This window comes from Mus caroli, unplaced genomic scaffold (genome assembly GCF_978045245.1).
Source record: "Mus caroli unplaced genomic scaffold, Mus_caroli_1 scaffold_13, whole genome shotgun sequence".
NCBI classification, from domain to species: Eukaryota; Metazoa; Chordata; class Mammalia; order Rodentia; family Muridae; genus Mus; species Mus caroli.
This window is the reverse complement of record NW_028227268.1, coordinates 15,231,759-15,253,051: the sequence shown is the minus strand read 5'-3', so window position 1 is coordinate 15,253,051 and position 21,293 is coordinate 15,231,759. Positions and strand designations below refer to the sequence as shown.

The following is a 21,293-nucleotide window of genomic DNA, read 5'->3' as shown; positions in this document are numbered from 1 at the left end:
TTTTAAGCCAGTATTTCTATGAATTATTTTCTCTAACTTGAGAATGAAGATACATAAATGTACTGTTTTTCATACATCAATTTCCTTGTATTCTGTTGGCAGGTCAAACACTATTCTGTTACTATTATGATGGATAGTTTTATGTCAACTTGACACAAGCTAAAATTATCAGGGAGGAAGTAACCTCAACTAAAAATATTCCTCCAGAAGATAGGACTGTAGGCAAGCCTGAAGGGCGTTTTCTTAATTAGTGATTGACTGGGGAAGGCCCAGTCTGTTGTGAGTGGTGCCATACCTGGGTTGGTGTCTTTAGTCCTACATGACAGCAGGCGGAGCCAGTAAGCAGGCAAGCCAGTAAGCAGGACCTCTCTACAGTCTCCGAATCAGCTCCTGCCTCCAGGTTTCTGCCCTCCTTGAATTCCTGTCCTGACTTCCTTTAATAATGAACTGTGATGTGGAAACTTCAACTAAATAAAACCTTTCCTCCCCAAGTTGCTTTGATCATTGTGTTTCATCACAACAAAAGTAACACTTCAAAACTCAACTACCACTTCCTCTGCTAGATGCATTCCCTTCAAACAACCTACTCATAGCTGATGGCTGTGCCAGAGGGTGGAAGAGTATACTTAGGGTATACTTAGGGGCTGAAGAGGGTAGCTCACTAACTAAGAACATTAGCTGTTCTTCCAGAGAACCTGGATTTCGTGCCTAGCTCCAGTGTGCCAGTCAACAACCATTTTGAAATTCCAGTTCCAGAAGACCCAATACTCTCCTCTGGTCTCCTCAGGTATCAGGTACACACTTGGCACACAAACATAATAACAGGCATAGCACATACATAGAATAAAAATAAAGAAATCTAATTTTTTTAAATAGAAGAGTATACCTAAATTACACTGCACAATAATTTATTCTTCCTCAGAATTCCAAGTTGGATGTGTTATTGTACCATTCAAGTATATAGTACTTGTAATTTTATTTGTAATTCGTAATTTAACATTATATATAGACAAGTCTGCATCATTTCCTAGCCACTCCCAAATGTCCTTTACCTTTTATTTCTAGCAACACTATAAAGAGTGTGGTTCTAAACTTTAAGTATCATGCAGGGGTTAAACAAGGTCAGAATGCCTGCATTTGAGCCTGGTGCTACTATTTTACTGGTGTGTAATCCTGAACACTATTAATGAAGCTATGTTCCAGAGACCTTATCTGAAAATGAGACTTCTTTAAGTTACCTCACAGTGTTGTTTTAAAGACTAAACAAAAATTACAATATATGAATTATTTAAAATACTAATATTTAATAAAGCAAATGCTCAGTACATATTAGCTGTTTGTATTCTTTCTCCTCTAAAATGTCCAGTGAGGTCTGCTTACTAGCAAGAAAGGAGTCTTCTCATATTCTGACAAGAGGTTTATCTTAGCTCAGGCTGCCAAAATAAATACTGTAGCCTGGGTGGCTTAAACAACAAACACTATTTCTCAAAATTCTGGAAGATGTAAAGTCCAAGATCAAGTGCCAACCGTGTCTGATGAGAACCTTCTTTCTGAAGTGTAGACAGGCATGTTCTTGACGTACTCCTGGCAAAGCAAAGAAGGGAATCTTCTCTTGCATCTACTACTAATCCTGTTCATGAATGTTCTGTCTTCACTGACCTAATTCCTTTCCAAAGGCTCCGTCTACAGACAGCATCCCTTAGCGATTAAGCTTTGACACAAGAACTGGCAGTGGGGAGGGACACTCCATAGCAGAGCGTATGAACCTGGTCAGTTTTCCAGTAAATGCTGACAAGTATACCCCATCTGTACGTCTACTTTTCTTCTCAAGCAATCTCCAAGCCAATTTCAACTGCCAAACATGCACTCCTTACTTAAGGCATTTCACCGGCCCTTCAAATTTTACTTACTCAAGATGAAATGCATCAATTTCTCTAGGGAGCCCCCTTTTTCCTGAGGACCACTCAAGTTCTACTAACTGCATGACAGGTTTCCAAACACCAGAGAGCAAATGTCTAACTCTCTATTTAATCTGTTTCCATTTCTAATGTCCACGTATGTATATCTAGCATATTTATAATGTGCCAAAAAGCTTCCCCACGGAGTATACTGACTGAACCTTACAAGTATCTTAGTTACATTTTCATATGCACACAAAAGGAAACAAGACTTGCAGGCCAGCAAGATGGTTCAGAAGGTAAGGGCACTTGTCACCAATCTCCAGAAACCACATGATTTATGAGGTGGATGGAGAGAACGGACTCCCACAAGTTGTCCTCTGGCCAATACATATCAGAAGTGCCTCTCTCTATGTTGAGATGTGTCTCTTTTCTTTTTGATTTATTAGAGATCATCCTGAATACTTTATACAATATTTTCACATGCAGAAGTATACCCATTAGTGCTTTTTGGAGGAGACAAAGGGTAGGGGAAGTGCAAAATAAAGATTATTGGCTGTTTCAATTAAAAAAAAGTGTCTCACATGTGCTCTGTGACACACTGGCATGCACACTCGCACCAAATGAACCAACCCCACAGATAAATGTGATAAAAAGGAAACATAATAGTTAAAACTCATCCTACTCTGTCACCTCTTAAATAAAAATGGTAAATTCTCTGTCTCCCTCCCTCTCCTCTTTTAAAATGTCAGTGATTCCATCTTTCTCTCTCATATGAGTTCTTCAACTAGGTAATCTTATTTCTTTGTCTCTCCTACATAAGACAAAGACCTTTCTACTTTAGCTTTATCTATGGTATTCCTCTACCACCTCTCAAATGTGATTATTCCAACTAACCCTAAAAACTATATCTACTCTATTAAACTTCAATTCCATATAAGACCTGTTCTGGCTGTCGGTCTCTCTACTTCATATGTGTATGTGACTGTGTCTGTCTACCCTTCCCTTCCCTCACCCTCAAATTTTAGATTCAATTTTCAATTTTAATCAAATGTCATAGTAACTTCCTTAATCCTACAAAGATGCATCCTAATGAACAGCCAGGGTGGCCCGAGACCATCCCAGGCAAGCCAACAGGATACATCTATTTTGAAAGTGTAAAACTCTTCTAGGAAAGCTAACTCTCTTTTTAATTATTTTATTTTTAATTATGCGTCTGTGCGTGGGTTTGAGCAGGTGAGTGCAGATGCTCACAGAGACAAGGAAAGCTGGAATTACAGGTGGTTGTGAAATGCCTGACATAGTTGCAGGGAACTAAACTCAGATCCTCTGCCAAACTATCAATGACTCTATTCTTTGTCAGTTTTTGATTATTTTCCTTTCCTGTGAACCTCTAAGGACACACTAACTCCATTTGTTTCCAAGTTCTTTCTCACAGTGATATATCAGGAGTTCATACGACACTTATCTTACCCTCTGTCCCAGAAAGCTGTTTTTCTTTTAATGTGGCTTACTTACGTATCACCTACAGGTTGTTACATCATTTTAAATATAATATGCACTCAAATATTTATCAAATCAATAAAATCCTAAGAAAATCACTGACAAATCACTAGGATTAAGAAACTAGTCAGTGGAGCCAGGCTATAAGCAGCACTGCTCCATGGCCTCTACATCACCTTCTGCCTCCAGGTTCCTGCCCTGTTTGAGTTCCTGCCTTGATTTCCCTCAACAATGGGCTGTCACCTAGAAATATAAGAAATAAACCCTTTCCTTCCTACCCCCTCCCCAAAAAGAAACAAGTAGCAAATAAGGAAACTCACTCCTTGATTCTTAACCTAATAGCATTTTTTATTCAAATCTAGATGGCCCCAAAATTATTTGTATTTGTTTAGCCATTTCTTTTTTTTGGTTTTTTTTTTTTTTTTTTTTTTTTTTTTTTTTTTTTTTGGTTTTTCGAGACAGGGTTTCTCTTCTCTGTATAGCCCTGGCTGTCCTGGAACTCACTTTGTAGACCAGGCTGGCCTCGAACTCAGAAATCCGCCTGCCTCTGCCTCCCAAGTGCTGGGATTAAAGGCGTGCGCCACCACCGCCCGGCTAGCCATTTCTTTAAGCCCTACTACATACTCGAATCCTTTATAAATAATAGCCTCCGCTGAACCTACTTTCTAGTGACAAGCAGAAGAGATACTGTTCCATAACAGTCTCTAGCTACAATAGTCTTGTTTCTACAACAATGTAAATAGTATAAACGTGCTGATTGTAAAAACTGTAGTTCTTCAATACCTAATAAAACAAATCACCAAACAGGCTCCACTGATAAATGCAGGCCACTAGAAACACAGCAGAGAAAACTACAAATGTAAAAAGAACTACAGGGGCCAGAAAGACCACTCAACAGGCAAAGGTAAGGTCCTTGCCATACAAACCTGACCTCTCTTGGCATCTACATCCTCAAATCCGAATGCTACCAATTACTAACCCAGGCCACCTAGCTGCTGACCACAGTGCAACTCTGACTGGTGATATAATCCTAACACAGACATACCAGATCACTAGGAACCACTAGATATCCTCACTTCATATCATATGCACACTACAGATCACCTCCAGCCAGATCTCAACTTACAATAAATCTGCGTGTCACCAGACAAGACCACTCAAAAATGTGGCTTACCCAGTAAGCCTCCTGGCTGCAAAGAACTACTCTGTCTCTCCATCCCTGAGCTTGGGTTCTGGGCTACGTCAGGTAGGTTCTCTGCTTAACACCTGAGCCCTTTCACTTACTGCACTATCACTGACCTCTAACAACTTTATAAAATATAACTTAATATTTTACAGTTCTGGAACATCAGATAATTAAGTCAACCCCTGATAAACCCAGTCCTAGATTTTACCAAGTTTCTGACACCTTCCAGTGGTGATTCTGCTGAGTTCATCTGTCCTGGTTTCAGAACTTTCTGGTTTAGGACCACCTAAGTACCTCTGGGTAGACATGGAAAACAAATTTTGTCTCATCTTTGATGAACTAAATCAAGCGGATGTTATTCTGTGTGTGTCTCATCATCCACCTAAGAGCTATCTCTGGGACATGGCATGGGCAAATGCAAAAAGACAAGAGTACCAGATCATCCCAACTGCTTAGGTACTCTAGTCACAATTTGTCTATCAAATGACAAAGGAAACAAAAACAAGTCCTACCAAGACCCTCACTCTTATGTGCTATGATGTCCAAATTTATACACGTGTCTAATACTATAGCATAATCATAAACAAGGGCAATTTATAATTTCAGAGGGCACTTTAGGGGAACTTGCGATTCCAGTGAAAGCCTTTATCCCCCGACCCCCACCCCACATAGTGTCACAGAACAAAAGGAGATAAAGACAAAACAAAACTCTGCCTTCCTTAACTGACTCATGAAGACATCTAATGATTTCTTGAATGAGTCCCTAGCAAAGTTAACAAGTCAGCTCTCTGTCCTGACTTCCTGCCTTGAGAGTTCATCCTTTATTTCATCTACTGGAACCCTGACGTTTCTTCCACAATTGAGTTTCCTTGTATCTTCCTGTCTTACTTAGAGTCCTGTCTCCTCTCCTGTTGTTGAGCAAAGCTAATTCAGGATAGACAACCTCACAGTTACAATTAAAAATCAAAGTCACTTTTATTTAGTTGGCTGGTTTTTGAGACAGGTCTAGTGTAGCCTAGGCTGGCCTCACACTCACTATGTAAATAAAAAAAAAATGATACTGAACCTTTTTAAAAATTTATTTTGAATACTATATGTTCTATATATTATGTATATTATATATTCTGTCTGCATGTACGCCTGCAGACCAGAAGACGGCACTGGATTATAGATCATTATAGATGGTTATGAGCCACTATGTAATTGCTGGAAATTGAACTGAGGACCTCTTAACCTCTGAATTATCTCTCCAGCCCCAACATTGAACTTTTAATCACCCTGCTTCCACCTCCCAAATGTTGGTGTCACAGACATGTGTCACTGTCTATGCAGTGCTGGGAATACTACAAGCACTCTTATCAAGCTGAGCTACATCACTAGCCTCATCAGTACTGTCTGTAAACTCTGGCCCTAAGTGACTGCAGACTGATGTTTCCTGAGCTTAGTATACTTTTAGACATTTATATACCTAGGCCATGCAGAACATCACAAACTTATAAACACCAGTTTCCCTAAAAATGGTTCCCAAGAACCAGGCTGGAGATGGCATGCTAATATGCTTGTAATTCCAGCATTTGAGAGCGTAGAGGAAGGATAATCAAGTATTCAAGACCAGCCTTGGTTGCACAAATTTGAAGACAGCCTGGGCCACGTGAGATCTTGTTTCAAAAGACAACTACAAAAGCCTTCACCAGAGCAGGACTCTATTACAGATCAATTATTGTTACTGAAAACAAAGTTGTTGTTTTAAGCTACAGAAAAGGAACATGCTCACTTAGGACAATCCCAGAGATTCTTACCAAAATAGTCTGGACAAAAGTCCAAATCGCAAACAAAATCATTCATAAACACAAAATTTAGAAAACTTTCAGGTAATATTTTAGGTAATAGCACTAAGGACCATTTCAGTCCCCTGTAGTAAATCAAGACCGGAAATAGTCATATTGGTAAATAAAATGTGAGTGAACTGGCAAATAGGTTATTCAGACGGAATATAACAAAATATCATCAAAATACAGTAATAAAATCTCAAAAATCCTCATGTCACATCAAATTAAACAACTTTACTCAACTACTCACTGTCTTTAAATGACAAAGGCAAGAATTATACAAGAGAAAATACTGAATACACAAAGAAATCAGTACTAGAAGTCTGTCCTTAAAAACTGAGTGAGCTCTTCCGGTCAAGTAGAAACACAGGAATAAATGTCATATGGTGAGCAGCACTTTGGTAGCACTCTGGTATGCTGTGCTCTTATTAGTCAATTATGTATTTAATCTTCTGTAAGGGCCCAGTTAGTCATGGATACAGAGGCATCTATTTCTACTTTAAATACCTTCCAACTGGGCACTAAGTGCTAACAAAATAACAACAGTATTTCTAACATACCTATAACCCTTCCAGTCTCACAACTTTTGTCAATTTAAATTAGTCCAACAGAAAAGAACATAAGTGCCTCTGCTAGCTTTTACTGGGTTGTATCTTGTTTTGTGATACTTTATCAAACTGAATGTTCTACAGAAGGTCCATTCTCAGTGACCTCAAAAATGTAGACCCAAGACTAAATTATCCTGTGCTTCCTGAACTCAACACAAATCAGACTGCAGTCCTCTTTGGAGTCAAGATTTCTATCAAAATGGAGAAATGTATTAAGCTGACCCCAATTAAGAGTGCAAACTGATCTCCAGGTTCTGATCATACAGACTCCCCCTTTTGTCAACTCTGGTTAAATACTGAATGGTTTATTTTTTAAATGACAATGCTCTGGGCATGGTGGCACAAAGCTATCTATATATCTATAGCTATAGCTAAACATATATCTATCTCTAACTCTATCTATACCTATAGACAGACAGATAGATAGGTAGGTATCAGGCTGGTGAGATGGCTCAGTGGGTAAGAGGCCGGAACTGCTGTTCCAAAGGTCCTAAGTTCAAATCCCAGCAACCACATGGTGGCTCACAACCACCCATAATGAGATCTGACACCCTCTTCTGGTGCATCTGAAGCTACAGTGTATTTATGTATAATAATAAATAAATCTTGAGAGCCGAGTTGACCTGAGTGAGTGGGGTTGACCATAGCAAGCAGAAGTCCTAAAAATTCAATTCCCAACAACCACATGAAGGCTCACAACCATCTGTTCAGCTATAGTGTATCTATATATATTAAATAAATAAATAAATCTTTAAAAAAAAACAAACAAACAAAGATAGAGAGATATCTAGAAGATGAGGCAGGAAGATTGAGAGTTTGAAACCAACTAGAACAACCATCCCAGTACTTAGAAGGCAGAGGCAGAAGAAAGAAAAAGAAAAAGAAAGAAGAAGGGAGAGAAAGAAGGAAGAAAGGCAGGCAGAAAGGCGGGTGAGTGGGCAGGCGGGCAGATTAAAAAAGAAAAGGCATTACCCATGAAGGCCCTCCAGTTACCACTCCACGTGTACCACTCAAGTATGCACTCTGCTCACTGCGCTTGTGAAATCATATCAACTTTTCCACTGAGGAGGTTAACAGAATTTCTCTAATATCCTCAAGAGAGAAACTATCATTTATATTATCCTTGAAATTTCAGAAAATTCTAAGTTTTTCCAACCTCAGGTTTTGCTAGCAGCATTTATAGCCACTTAGTAACTCCTCAGCTGACTCTCTCAGTCTTATGTCCAAAGGATACATGACTTCTCTCAAAGAAAGGGGATGCACATGAAGGGCCATATCAACAACAACAACGGCTACCACAGTCAAGTTTCAAGGTGCTGGTGCATAGGGTTTCTGTGAAACATACTGCCTGTCCTGACCAATGGATGGCTATGGCCTCAATCTTAAACTGAATCCAACAACAGTCTCCAGAAGCAGAGACACACACAACTTTTCCTGGAACTCCAGATCAAGCCGAGGAGTCTAGAGAAAGACAGCTCCCGCACAAGATAGTACTGTCAAACAGACTAATGTGCTCCTTTAAAATACTGCTACAGCATTCTTCTGCTGACTTAGTTCCAATGTGATATGATTTTTGTTTCTTTTAGGTTCCTGGTACATTTCAAAAACGTGTATACATACCCATGTTACACAACAGTTTGGACACTGGCCCCGAGTTATACACCATAATTTCAAGACACATATACAGGCCACTTACTGGCGAAACCACTGTTTCTCTGTATCACCAGCAGATCACAGAGATGTTGCTTCTCCAAGAGGAAACAAAAGACATTCTGTGGTTGTTTAGCTTTAAAAGACTTACGCTACTTTTCCTTCCCCAGAGCCTATTAAACTCTGTGTTGGATCAAGTTCCCTGCCAGGCAGTAAAACTCTTTTCAGTGCTCAATTTTTGGTCTTAGTCTTTTTCTTGTAACTGCTTCAAGGGGTTTCCCCACTATTAAATTCTATTTTTCTCTCTCCTCAAATTGAACAGCATCACCAATCCACATAGTTAGCAAAACAAACAAACAAAATCCCCCCAAAAACCTCTGCCCATTATCCATGTACTTCTTACAGTCTTTTAAAATGGAAACCAGGCTGCATCACTTTCCTGCATAAAGACTTTAGACTTAGCCAGGCGTGGTGGCACACGCCTTTAATCCCAGCACTCGGGAGGCAGAGGCAGGGGGATTTCTGTGTTCAAGGCCAGCCTGGTCTACAAAGTGAGTTCCAGGACAACCAGGGCTATACAGAGAAACCCTATCTCGAAAAACCAAAGAAGACTTTAGGCTTACCAACTAACCTAAACACAAAGGGTATTTTATGACTTGGTCCCTGACTACCATCTTCTCCAGCCTCATCTTTCACAATCCCTACAGAGGTACCTTTTATCTACCATTCTTCTTCAAACACAGAATGCCTCCTTCACTATTCCTCAGCTTATATACCTGCATATGGCCTTATAAATGAAGCACAAACATCACTGAGCTAGTACTCAAGAGTTATTCTTGCCATCTGTTCAGTTGACCTTGTCAAATTAGGTTTTCATATCTCAGTCTTCTCAGGATATGATGTATATCTCTGCCACAGACTTACCAATGCACACTGAAATACCACACTGTCAGCCATCTTAACAGCAATATCCAGGTATCTCTTACCCAACCTTAGTGCTGACACATATCAAGTACTCAGTAAATATTCTTTTACAGAATGAATTAATGAAGTATTTTGGACTTGTATTGCTTTAATGGACTAATACTATCTCTTAATAGGGAAACAAAATCTTATATTTTATTGCTTTATTATATCTTATTGCTTTATATTTTCCATGTAAATTGTTCTTAATTTTAAAGACAAAGTTGTTCATAAGAAAACTAAAACTCAAAATATCAAAGCTGACTATAGAGAGGATTAAAATAAAATTTCTCACCTCAGAATCCATAATCCCTTCTACATCTATGCCTACCTGGCAACACATTTCATAATGTTAAATATACAAATATATATATGATGTATATATATTGAGTCTATAATGTACAAAATATGTACACATGCATTCAAAAATGCAGCTTCATATTTTGCTATTTACTTATTTCAAGGGCTACAAAGAAAATATCTTTTCTCATCTGCTATAGTAGTTTCATCTATCCCCAAAATATAATTATAAAGTTATATACAGAAGAACACATATAGAAAAGTAAAGCAATTATCACTGCACTAAAATTAAAAAGACAACTACCCCAGGGTAAGCCAATAAGTTGCTAGAGATTGAATTTCCAGAGGGACCAATAGAGAAAGATTCCTGACAATCTTAGAAAGAGATGGATATCCAAAGACATGGCTTCCTAGTACCTCTGTAGTTGAAAGAAAGCCTCAAGAAAATAAACTAATACCAAAAAAGAAGATAAACAATGCTAAAAGAATCTAAGGAGTACCATAGTGAAGAGAGACAAAAAACAGGATTGGAAAGATGGCTCAATGGATAACGAACTTGCCACACAAGACTGAGGACCTGAATTCAAACCTCCAAATCTCATACAAAGGCAGGCACAGCATGTCTGTAATCCCAGTGATCCTATGAGAGACTCCCGAGAGCTTTGCAGATCGGCTGTCATAGATTAGCTTTTTGGGATCCTGTCTCAAACAAGGTAAAAGGCAAGGACTGGTACCCAAGGTTCTCTGACTTGCACACACACAAGGTAGTACTGTGTGGGTCTCTATATATATGCATTCATATCCACGCAAAGCACACAGGACATCAGAACTAAAAGAACCAAGGACTAGCACTTGTAATAAAAAAAAAAAAAAAACAACCAAGATAAATTTCCACCATCAAAGAAAGCCTATTCAAACTACAGGAAGAGCGTAAAGGAAACTAATCTGTAAGAAATGAATGTGGCCACAGACTGAAAGAAAAATGTTTACTTGGGTCTAAAGAGAAATACAGGGAAAACTCTCAAAAACAACAATTTTAAGTATGAGCTGAGTATCGAACACTTCAGAAATCACAGAAGGAAGTAACAAAAGTGCCTGGGAAGAGCTGTTTAATATTTTAAACAAGTGTCAGGTGTGGTGGTGCACATCCGTAGTCCCAGGGCCTGATAGGCAGAGACCAGCAGATGAATCCCTGAGTTTGAGGCCAGCCTGGTTTACAGATCGAGTTCCAAGGCAGCCAGGGCTACAGAGAGAAACTCAGAAAAAACATTTTTTTAAACAAGTGCTTAAAGCTAAGAGTCCTGAAACTATGTGTTGCATCTGCACTCTGAGCCCCTCTCAAGACTATCTGTAAATCCCATCCTCAAATAGCAAATATCATGGAAGGAGCTGCATTTTTCGATTCATATGTATTTTGCACATGTATATATTACAGACACATGCACATTATATACATCATACACATATTTGCATATTTTAAATTTGTGAACTGTATCACCAGTTACATCTAAGTAACAAATGGCCTTACAAGAGGACAATCAGGGATAGACTTGAGGAGATTGGAGATGTCAGCTGGTTTTGCCCCAATGCAGAGGTGAAGGATATAATATAAAGTATATGAAGTAGTAAAATCCTCCCAGAGGTTGTGTTGTTTGGTTTCTAAAGTCTTCATGCCTGGATGAAGAAGAAAATAATTTTGAGAATTTATCAGCCACCTGGGAATTTATCAATATGTGATCCTATTCAAACTAAATGCCACAGAAGAAAGGGAGCCAGCAGTTCTATAAGTATAAAGAGTGCTTACCTACAAAATGCAAATCAGTTCCTGCTGCCGCACCCAAACTGGTCCAACAGGCTGGGTGCAAACAGCAAGAGCACTGCTGCTACTGTCAAACCTACAAATCTGTGTTTAAGGAATGGCTATGGCAAGAGAGAAGGATATAAATGACAAATTATGCAGTGTTGAAATAAAGTGAACATAAGAGGTTTTAAACTGTTCTTACTCAACTCTGAACATGGGTAGGGTATTAGAAAATTGTAAGCACTACCCAGAGTTTGCCTACCATTAGATGAACTGGGCAAGTGAAGCCTTGGTTAAGGACTTTCTGTACATGGGTGGTGAGAACAACACAAGCCCAAAAGCCTTTTTTTACTCTATACTTTTTAACAGTACTCAAATAGTGCTTGGGTGTCTCTGGAAAGCATCCTAAGTCAAAGCAGCGCGGTAAAGACAGGTAAACCAGGGCCAATGAGATGACTCAGTGGGTAAAGGGGCTTGTCTCCAGGCCTGAGAAATGCAGACAGTAAAAGAAAAAACCAATTCCAAAAAAATTGTCCACCGACCTCCACAAGCACACCATGCACAGAACACACACACACACACACACAAATAAATCTTTTTTTTTCTTAGAGAGACAGGCAAACAAGAAAGTCTATTAGAGCACCCTTGGCAACAGCTGCTTTAGCAGAGTACTGAACAAAGCCTGAATTTGCACATTAATGAAAACAAGACAGAAATTTGTTTTTTAGAAAACAAATGCAAGAAGGCATTAACAGAAATGTGTGGGCTGGAGAGATGGCTCAGTGGTTAAGAGCACTGACTGTTCTTCCAGAGGTCCTGAGTCCAATTCCCAGCAACCACATGGTGGCTCACAGCCATCTGTAATGAGATCTGATGCCCTCTTCTGGTGTGTCTGGTGTACTCACATATATAAAATAAATAAGTATTTAAAAAAAAAAGAAAGAAAGAAAGAAAGAAATGGGCTAAATCAGGACTCAAAGTGAGAGACATACAGATATAACAAAAGTGGAAAGAGGTACTACACAAAGTTCCAAATAAGGAAATTAACTGATTTGGACAGATGAAGAACATACCTTGACTGATCTTTGAAAGTCAACCCAGCTCCAAGGATGTACTCTTTCAGAACACAAAAAGTACTTCTCATGGAATTAACAACAGACAGCACTCCATATTCTACTTCTGCCCTTCTGCTCACACACTACTAGACATAAGACCATGAATAGTGCCGGGCGTGGTGGCACATGCCTTTAATGCCAGCACTCGGGAGGCAGAGGCAGGCGGATTTCTGAGTTCGAGGCCAGCCTGGTCTACAAAGTGAGTTCCAGGACAGCCAGGGCTATACAGAGAAACCCTGTCTCGAAAAAAAAAAAAAAAAACCAAGACCATGAATAGCACTAACACTCATTCATTAAGTGTATAATACTTCCCAGGCACTGTGCAGAGCATTCTGTAGATTAGTTCATTCGCATCTGAATTCATAGCATTAAAAGCCACTCTACAGAAGGAAATTAAAGATTAGAGAGGATCCACACTTCACCATAACACACTGCCTTTCATCATCTATTAGCCACCCCTATCACTCCAGGATTATTCTAAGCCTCCCTTTTAAAAAATGGGGAAAAGACAGAGCTTTTAATCTCCGAAGCTTCAACTGTTGACACATTAATAGAAAATGTCCCCATTAGCTCTGATGTCTGAAACTAGACTAGCCACACAGTCCCGTGTAAGTCACACCATACGGTTAAGAACTGTCCACACATATTCCTAGCCTTAGCCAACCCAGGGAACATGTGCCAGTTCAACCAAATGCATCCAACTGACTTGTACAGGGGCAGCTGCCAAGAGGAGCAGGCAAGAGGGGAGCACTTGATTAATTCGAAACACACTCAACCTGTTTGGCTTAAAACCTGATTCAAAAGGAAGCGACAACTACTGTCCTTCTTCCACTCCCCCTCAGCCACAAGGGAAAATGAACCCAAAAGTAACTTCTGTAGCCGGGCGTGGTGGCGCACGCCTTTAATCCCAGCACTCGGGAGGCAGAGGCAGGCGGATTTCTGAGTTCGAGGCCAGCCTGGTCTACAGAGTGAGTTCCAGGACAGCCTGGGCTACACAGAGAAACCCTGACTCGAAAAAAATAAAAACAAAAACAAAAAACAAAAGAAAACAAACGAATTGTTCAGGGTGTCCAGATCTCTGTGTCAGGAGACCTAACAACTAGGGGAAGACAAACGTAACTTAGAAACCGACGCTAAGAACCGTCTGTCTCAACTAAAATTCTCAGTTCCCCAAGTGCTTACCTAACATGAGCCTGTGTACAAATTACTGTGACATCAGTGTTTTCTTATGTAATATTTCTATTCATCTACTTTGCAGTGTGGGCTTGAAGATTAAGTGCAATGATTTAGCTAAAGAACTTAAAATACAGAAAGTCACAAAGCACATAGAGGGGGAGCTGAGGGGTGGTAGCACCTGGAAAAGCATTGGTCTGTCAGAGAACAACTCAAGGGAGTCAGCCCTCTAGTTTTATCACGTCAGTATCAGACTCAAGTCTGTAGACTTGGCAGCCATGCTTTCTGCCTCCTAAAACAATAGTTCTCAGCCTTTCTAATGCTGCAACTCTTTAGAGTACAGTTCTTCACGTTGTGATCTCCAACCATAAGATTATTTCATTACTACTTCATAACTGCAATTGTGCTACTGCTATGATTAGCAATATAAGTATCTGATATGTGGCCCCTATGATAGGGTTGTTCCCCCAAAGCAGTTGCAACTTACAAGTTGAGAACTGGTGTGCTAAGATATCTTTCCAGCCCACACAGTAATTATTAGAATAAAAGGCAGCATTGCTCATGGCAAATTCCTCTACACTCTGGTTCTAGGAGTTGATTTGGTCCCTTACTACAGATAGCAAAATCCTGAGTGATGATGCATACCTATAATCTCTGCACTTGGGAGGCAGAGAATCAGAAGTCCAATGCCATCTCACAGCTACATAGTTCAAAGCCAGATCAGGGTACATGAGATATCAAAAAAATAAAATTATATTTAAAAAGTAGACAAAGTTTCTATAAAGTGTGAAAACAGAAGCAGAAAAATGAAATGCTTCTTGTGTGTCTGAAGACAGCTACAGTGTACTTGTATAATTAAAATAAATCTTTAAAACAAACAAACAAACAAAGACTTTAGAGTTTTATACTATCAATGTGAAAAGTCCTCATGTTCAGCAGGGCTACTTAGGAGGCTGAAACAAGACTGCCTGAGCACAGGAGCGCAGGGCCAGCCTAGGCATCGTAGCGAGACCATATCTCAAAAATAAACTTATGTGAGGTGGCACAACTCTATGGGAGTAATGCAGGAGCACCACAAATTCAAGGCTACCTGGATAACTTAGTGAGATTCTGCCTTTAAAAACACAAAAGGAGCTGGGCAGTGGTGGCGCACGCCTTTGATCCCAGGACTTGGAAGGCAGAGACAGGCAAATTTCTGAGTTCAAGGCCAGCCTGGTCTACAAAGTGAGGTCCAGGACAGTCAAGGCTACACAGAGAAACCCTGTCTCAAAAAACCAAAAACCAAACCAAAACACACACACACACACACAAAGAACTGGAGCTATATAACTCGGTGGTAGGCAGAACAACTGCATGGCATGCACAAGGTCCCTAGTCTAATCCTTAGTATCACAAGCAAAGCAAGAAAGGGATGGAAGCTCATAATATTTATTTGTACAACTGAAAAGAAAAAGAAAAGAAAGAAAGAAAAAAAGACTTCTTGAATCTCTATTTCCTTAGAACATAAGTTCTAGAAATGCTATATTTGTACTTATTTTTCATATGAATATGCATGTTCATGGCTACATATTAGCTCAATTAGTAGCTCAATTAGTAGAAAACTTGTGTAATATATCCAATGCCCTGGGCTCAGATTCTCAGCACCACACAAAACAGGTGTGGTGGTACAGGTCTGTAATCCCAGCACTGAGAAGGTAAAACCTAAATTATATTTGGACGTTGTACAGGGAAGATAGAATTTTAACTAAACTCTAATGATAAGAATGGTTATGATTGTCTTCTTCTTCTTCTTCGGGAAAACACCAAATGGCAGATGACGCCGGTGCAGCGGGAGGGCCCGGAGGACCCGGGGGCCCAGGATTAGGAGGCCGCGGCGGCTTCCGCGGAGGATTCGGCAGCGGTCTTAGGGGCCGCGGTCGTGGCCGAGGACGTGGCCGTGGTCGAGGCTGCGGGGCTCGTGGAGGTAAAGCTGAAGACAAGGAGTGGATCCCTGTCACCAAGCTGGGCCGCCTGGTTAAGGACATGAAGATCAAGTCCTTGGAGGAGATCTACCTGTTCTCCCTGCCCATTAAGGAGTCTGAGATCATTGACTTCTTCCTGGGTGCGTCCCTAAAGGATGAGGTTCTGAAAATCATGACAGTGCAGAAGCAGACTCGGGCTGGCCAGCGCACCAGGTTTAAGGCTTTCGTCGCTATTGGGGACTACAATGGTCACGTTGGTCTTGGTGTTAAGTGCTCCAAGGAGGTTGCCACTGCCATCCGAGGGGCCATCATCTTGGCCAAGCTTTCCATCGTCCCTGTGCGGAGAGACTACTGGGGGAACAAGATTGGCAAGCCCCACACTGTTCCATGCAAGGTGACAGGCCGCTGTGGCTCTGTGCTGGTGCGTCTCATCCCTGCCCCCAGAGGCACTGGCATTGTCTCTGCTCCTGTGCCCAAGAAGCTCCTGATGATGGCCGGTATAGATGACTGCTACACTTCAGCCAGAGGCTGCACTGCCACCCTGGGCAACTTTGCTAAGGCCACCTTTGATGCCATCTCCAAGACTTACAGCTACCTGACCCCCGACCTCTGGAAAGAGACTGTCTTCACCAAGTCTCCTTATCAGGAATTCACTGATCATCTTGTGAAAACCCACACCAGAGTCTCTGTTCAGAGGACCCAGGCTCCAGCTGTGGCTACTACATAAGGATTTTGTACAAGAAAAATAAAAGAATTAAGTCTGCTAAAAAAAAAAAAAAAAAAAAAGAATGGTTATGATTTAACCAGCAGAGATGAAACTAAAGAATGACCCAGAAAAAAATACTCTAAGAAGAGCAAAAAAGGGGAAATGAGAAGGGTAAGATACTGAGAGGGTGAGAGAGTTAAGGAAGGGACTGTGCTAAACTTTAGTGTCTTTATTGACAAGCTAAGGAGCATGAATCCAATCCTGTCCACAAAAGATTAACAGTTTCCATGAAGGGAGAAGACATGATAAGTGATGCTCTGGAGGAGATAATCTGTTAGTGAGGTCCAGAGTAACCTGTAGGAGAACAAACAAAGTCTGTTAATTACAGAAACACTCTTGTCTGAGATCAAAAGACTGAACTATGGTAGAAGAATAAGTACACGAGCAAAGAAGGGATGGGTGAGAGAAAGGACAAGTAGTGGGTCCTGACAATTAGGATGCACAAAATGGTGACTCAGTTACACAAGGCTACTCACCGGATAAAATCCAGATGCCCCAGCCTACCATTCAGGTAGAATCTCACCTTGGGTGTTTCTTTCCTACCCCCCCCTCCCCTGCCCAACTTAACTGCACTTTATATATTTAAATCTTTCCCATACTTCTCTTTCCACCTGTCAATTCGAAGAGTTTAAGTCTACCGAGTCACTGTAGACCTACAAGCATTACTTGAACTAAAAACAGAACAGGAGAGGTTTCAAAACAAAAATTGGGTCAAAGTTACCAAAGAGGAGAGGATGAATAGCCCAACAAGAGACAAAAGCGGTCTCTATGTAAGCACCTAGCAATTTACAATAGAAGGAAGAAACTGGTAACTTGTTATGTGTGAAAGCCAAATGAGGAAAGTGGTGAACACGGCAGGTGTGCTAATGTACACCTCTAATCTCTTGGGAAGCAAAGGCAGACTGATTCATCTCTACAGGTTCAATGTCAAACTACTTAGAAAATTACAGAGCAGCTAAGGCTTTGTAGTTAGATAAACACACAACAACAACAAAATAAGACAGGAAAAATAGAGAACAAAGTCTGAAGAGATTGCTCAGTGGTTAATACATTTGCCCTGCAAGAATTTGGATCAGGGCTGGTGAGATGGCTCAGTGGGTAAGAGCACCCGACTGCTCTTCCGAAGGTCCAGAGTTCAAATCCCAGCAACCACATGGTGGCTCACAACCATCTGTAACGAGATCTGGCGCCCTCTTCTGGAGTGTCTGAAGACAGCTACAGTGTACTTACATATAATAAATAAATAAATCTTTAAAAAAAAAAAAAAAGAATTTGGATCAGAGCAAGCTTGCTAGTGAGGCCAGACATGTCAGCAAGCTCTGGGATGACTGAGACCCTGACTCCATGGATAAAGTGAAAGAATGATCCAAGATGATGGTGGCTGATCCCAACATGAACCTTAAGCCTCCACATACATAAGCACCCACACATAGGTGTGTCCACATATATGTAAAATATACACATGCACACCACACACATGAAAATGGAATGGAAAAAGGAAAAGAGAGAAGACAAGTTAGCCTTCTCACTGTACATTCTTTCCTACAGACTAAACTAGCCATACATAATTATTTATATTTAGCTTATTCTTTAAAAGCTAAGATATAAAAACTGAGTAACATTCTTCTGAAATCATTTTAAAATCACTCTAACAAAGCTTAAATACTTTCAAATGGGGGTGGGGCGCACGATTTCTTGATTGCAGATAAAGTTTTACTTTTAAATTCAGTAATTTCCCTATTAAGGCATATTTCTAGGCCACAAACTTTCGTTTTTTAAAGTAAAAAGTGACAATACATTGTAAAATGTAACATGTTTTCTGTCTGGTAGTGATTTTTCTAGTACTTACTTGTAATTTTCATGACTTAGTAGCTAAAGGCACTTGCCACTAAACCTGACAACCTAACTTTGATCTCCTAGACCCACATGGTGGAAGGAGAAAACCAACTCTCACAAGTTGTCCTCTGACCCCCATCTTAGGGTTTCTACTGTGAAGAGACACCATGACCATGGCAACTCTTATAAAGGAAAACGTTTAATTGGGGTTGGCTTACAGTTTCAGAGGTTTAGTCCATTATCATCATCATAGGAAGCATGGCAGTGTGCAGGTAGACAAGGTACTAGAGGAGCTAAGAGATCTATATCTTGATCCCCAGGCAGCAAGAGATTGTGTGCCACATTGGGCATAGCCTGAACATATAGGACATCAAAGCCTGCCTTCCTCTAACAAGACAACACTTCCTAATAATCTAATAATGCTACTCCCTATAGGCCAAGCATTCAAACGCATGAGACTGTGGGGCCATACCTATTCAAACCACACACTGCCAATATGTTGACTGTGGCATGTACATGTGCATGTACACACACACACACAACACATACATACATGCATACATACATGCACAAAATAAGTAAGTGTAATAATTTTTTTTTTTTTTTTTTTTGGTTTTTTGTTTTTTGAGACAGGGTTTCTCTGTGTAGCTCTGGCTATACTGGAACTCATTTTGTAGACCAGGCTGGTCTTGAACTCAGAAATCCGCCTGCCTCTGCCTCCCAAGTGCTGGGATTAAAGGCATGCACCACCACTGACAGGCTTTTAATAAAATGTATTTTAAATATATAGTTTTATAAACAGTTTTTAACTGACACTAGAAAAATGACAAACATTTCAGACTTTAAAGTACAGCTTCCATCTCAACAAGATTATATCTATGAACTCAACCAATGAGCAATAGAAATTATTCATGAAAAATGAATTTATAATGAACATGTAAACTTTCTCATTATTAGTCAACTATTCAACTATTTAATTCATTTAATCAAGAATCAACTATTCGCCGGGCGTGGTGGCGCACGCCTTTAATCCCAGCACTCGGGAGGCAGAGGCAGGCGGATTTCTGAGTTCGAGGCCAGCCTGGTCTACAAAGTGAGTGCCAGGACAGCCAGGGCTACACAGAGAAACCCTGTCTCGAAAAACCAAAAAAAAAAAAAAAAGAATCAACTATTCATGCACCAACAATTTAACTATTTAATTCATCTATACTATATTAGAAACTATGTATAGATAGTTTATGATATGAAAGAATATATGTGTGATTTATATAAATACTACATAATTCAAAATTTTATATGCAGGGCTTGAGCACTCTTTGATCTTTACATATGTAAAGGTTCCTGCAACTCTGTCTTTCACAAATACTAAAAGACAACTGTTCATCTGAATAGAATCAAACTCAGATTTGATTTTGTTTGCCTGGTTGACTGGGTTTTTGTTTTGTTTGTTTGTTTAAGATTTTATTTGGGCTGGTGAGATGGCTCAGTGGGTAAGAGCACCCGACTGCTCTTCCAAAGGTCCAGAGTTCAAATCCCAGCAACCACATGGTGGCTCATAACCATCTGTAACGAGATCTGGCTCCCTCTTCTGGAGTGTCTGAAGACAGCTACAGTGTACTTACATATCTTTAAAAAAAAAAAAAGATTTTATTTATTTGATGTATATGAGTTCCCTGTAGCTGTCTTCAGACACACCAGAAGAGGGCATCAGATCCCATCATTACAGATGGTTGTGAGCCAACACGTGGTTGTTGGGAATTGAACTCAGGACCTCTGGAAGAGCAGTCAGTGCTCTTAACCACTGAGCCATCTCTCCAGCCCCTGGGTTTTTGTTTTGTTTTGAGTCAAGGAATCATGTAGCCTAGACTGGCCTCAAACTCACTAAATAGCTGACTATGACCTTGACCTCCTGATGCCCCTGGATCTATCTACCTTACAAGCAAATGCCATCACTCCCAGCTCTCAAACTCAGGTGTCATTAATTTGTAAAAAGCACAGAATTACCTTGATACAACTCGTACAAGTCACAGAAAATAAATCTCTGTTCCCAAAGTTTCAGCCCAAGAAAAGCAAAACATAACATTTAAAATTAGTTATTCAAAGAACAGGTCATAAAAAAAGTTTTCATCTCCAAATTTAAAGATTACACATTTATAGTATATATTCAATCTATATTAATATGGCTTTAATGCTAAATCCATTCAATAACAAATGGTAAGACTGCAAGATCCTGAGAGTAACTATTTACTAAGACAAGAAAAGTTTACATTTTAGAAAAAATGTTCAACCCAATAGATAAAGAACTCCAAAGTGTCCTCCCTGGCACTCATTTTCAGTGAATCCAAAAACAATTTGTATGTGTAAGAGAAATCTTTTCTTCCAAGGCAGATGACATGGCTCAGTGGGTAAAGGTGCCTTGTAGTCAAGGCTGAAAACCTGAGTTTGATCCTGGAACCCACACAGGGAAGGAAAACCAACACCCTCAAGTCATCCTGACTTATACACATTCTTATGCATAAAGAAATATAAAAGAATTTTTTAATTTTTTTCTCTAAGGTTACGGTGTAGCTCAGTGGCAGTGCTTACCTAGTAGGCAAGAGGCCCTGGGTTCAATCCAATACTACATCAAAACAAAATAAACTTTTTTTTTTAATAGAGTCTATGTAGTCCTGGCTGTTTGTGGAGCTCATTGTGTCGACCAGGC

The 21,293-nt window shown here is 40.0% G+C and overlaps 1 protein-coding gene and 1 pseudogene across 1 annotated transcript in view; one reads left to right on the top strand and one right to left on the bottom strand.

Annotated features, from left to right (window-relative positions):
• Nucleotides 1-21,293, bottom strand: part of Smurf2 (SMAD specific E3 ubiquitin protein ligase 2) — a 104,443-nt gene that overhangs the window by 66,314 nt on the left and 16,836 nt on the right. The gene's annotated exons all lie outside the window — the stretch shown is intronic.
• LOC147001383 (small ribosomal subunit protein uS5 pseudogene) lies at nucleotides 15,829-16,767 on the top strand (annotated as a pseudogene).